The sequence below is a fragment of the Carlito syrichta genome, unplaced genomic scaffold (genome assembly GCF_000164805.1).
Source record: "Carlito syrichta isolate Samal-C Ts95f unplaced genomic scaffold, Tarsius_syrichta-2.0.1 Scaffold313344, whole genome shotgun sequence".
NCBI lineage: Eukaryota > Metazoa > Chordata > Mammalia > Primates > Tarsiidae > Carlito > Carlito syrichta.
In genome coordinates this window covers 262,834-265,198 of record NW_007257440.1, presented here as the reverse complement: position 1 = coordinate 265,198, position 2,365 = coordinate 262,834, and the positions used below count along the sequence as shown (strand labels likewise).

The 2,365-nt window shown below is 58.4% G+C and overlaps 1 protein-coding gene across 1 annotated transcript in view; it reads left to right on the top strand.

The window, feature by feature from the left end:
- The window catches only part of UNKL (unkempt family like zinc finger), a 46,102-nt gene that overhangs the window by 28,237 nt on the left and 15,500 nt on the right, over positions 1 to 2,365 (top strand). The gene's annotated exons all lie outside the window — the stretch shown is intronic.

The window sequence follows — 2,365 nt, the reverse complement described above, 5'->3', positions numbered from 1 at the left end:
GAGGGTTGGGGGCCAGTGCCAGAGGAGGACGGTTTTGGGGGCAGGGGAGTTAGGGAACTGGGGGAGGAGCGTTTGTGTTGGATGGGGACAGCTGCAGTTTGGGAGGATGGAAAAAGTCCTGGAGGTGACAGTGGCCCACAGGGTGAATGTACCTAACACCACAGCACTGCTCATTGTACGTGGCTAAGATGCTAGCTTTTACGTTATAAATATTTTGCCACAATAAAGAGAAAAGAAAAAGAAAACAGCTATGCAGACAATACAGGCAGTAGGAGGAGCACAGTGTCCCAGACAGCTGCTCTCTTGCCCATCTCACTGTATCCACACTCCTTTGAATGGGCCACGTGTGACACGTCAGGGGATACGTCTGTGACCATTGTGGCCTTGGGGGGACAAGGACTGACATGGATGTTTTTAGTGATTTTCAGGGTGAAGTGGTCCCATGATGTCTGCCAAGGGGTATCTCCTGAAGTGTGACAGTTTTGGGCTGAAGCTACAGTGTGAATATCACATCTGCCAGCTTCTGGGTGGGGTCAGGGTGGATGTGGGAGTCACTCAGGACTGGGCCTTCCTCCTCAATCCCTCTTAGTCGGTGGTCACAAGTGGGCTGATGGGGAGGGCCCTAGTATGGAGTTTCTCCCCTGCACATGCCTGGGAAGGTAGAGGGGGGCCACGATGTCCCAGACAGGGCCTGAGTGGCCTGGGCAGGCTGCAGTGTTCCAGGCAGGGCCTGAGTGTCCCAGGAGGGGCCGCCTTGTCTCAGGAGGGCTGCCGTGTCCCAGGGCTTCGTTGGAACCTTGGCATCTCAGGCTGCTGACCCGGGCTGGGCCTTGGGGAGCCCGAGGCCATCTGAACCCAGGCCTCAGACCAGAGCTGCTTTGTGTGGATCTGGCATCTCCGTGGTGCCCCCACCCTGGGCTCCCTGTGTCTCGTGCTCTGGTTTAACGACACAAAAATGATGGACACAGACCCCTCCTCAGGCATGTAAAACTAGGAATCACACATGGCCTCTAGCCAGGCTGGGCCATGCCAGCAACTTCTCCCTCATTTGGGAAAAGGCGCCTGAGGTCCCGGAGCTGTTCACACAAGGGCAGAAATGCAGAGAGCAGGTAGGGCTGGGCTAGATCCACAGAGGTGACCGTGGCCTCTTGGTCAGAATGTGATGTCCAGCTTGTCCTTGGTGGGCTTCAGCCTGACGGAGCGGGGGGCTCGTTTGTACAGACACCGCCCTGGAACGCGGACCTGGGGCGGCTACCTGGTGATGGAGATGGGTCAAGACGCCAGGGGGCTTCTGCGGGCTGGGCACCTGCTCAGTGTTCACAGCCCCAAAGGGGGTCAGCCCACATCTGTGGGTGGGCCTAGCCCCTGCCTCCACGCTGTTGATCTCAAGTTGCAGCTGCTGATATGGTCATCTGTGTGTCACTTGCACTTCTGTGTCCTCGCTCCGTGGCCTGGGTGGCTCTGTCCTTTGCTGGTGGAGAAAGTCCTGGCCAGGCATGGTGGCTCACACCTATAATCCCAACACTTTGGGAGGCCGAGGCAGGAGGATTGCTGGATGCCAGGTATTTGAGACCAGCCTGGGCAACACAGCAAGACTGACTCTGATATAAAATTAATAAGAAAAAGTGAGCATCGGTCCTCTGTTTGATGCAGGCCCTGTCAGAGCACAAGGAACACCAGGTGTCTGCATGCCCTCCTGGGTGTGGGGTCTCGGGTGCCTGTTGGGGAACCTTCCTGGCCCCTTCTCAGGGCCTCCTGCACGGGAGGGGCCTAGGAGGTGGAGCTTCCACAGAGGCGCTGGAGCAGGGACAGGAGGCACCTTGGTGTCAGGGTCTCCCAGAGATGGGCGAGGCGCCACCCTCACCCCCACAGGCGCCTGAGCTGCTTCCTCTAGCACGTGGGGCTTCCAGCAGTCCTCAGCCCAGCTCAGCACAAGGGTTCAGCAGGCAGCATCTGTGGCACATGCTTGGCTGGGAGGGTCGCCCAGATCGGACTTAGGAGTTGCTGCTGTCTCCAACATCTGCAGGCAGCTCATGGTCAGATCTCTCACAGCTTGAGAGAAAAGAGGGATCTTTGGGCAGGGAGGGCAGTGGCTTGGGGATGAGGAGGCAGGCCTGTCTCAAACCTGCACACAGGAGGTCGGCCACGCTCTCCAGACTCTGCAGCCAGGGCGATGGCTTCCAAAGCCAGGCCCAGGGTCTCTGCACCCTAGGCACAAGTGGTGGCAAGAGCAAGTCTACTATCCAGAAGGAAGCCGTGGAGGGGGAGGGACTGGGGCCAGGACGTATCCCTGGGGGAACTGTCTGCGCCAGGTTTCTGTCCCTGTGAGAGAGAGAGAGAGAGAGAGAGAGAGAGAGAGAGAGAG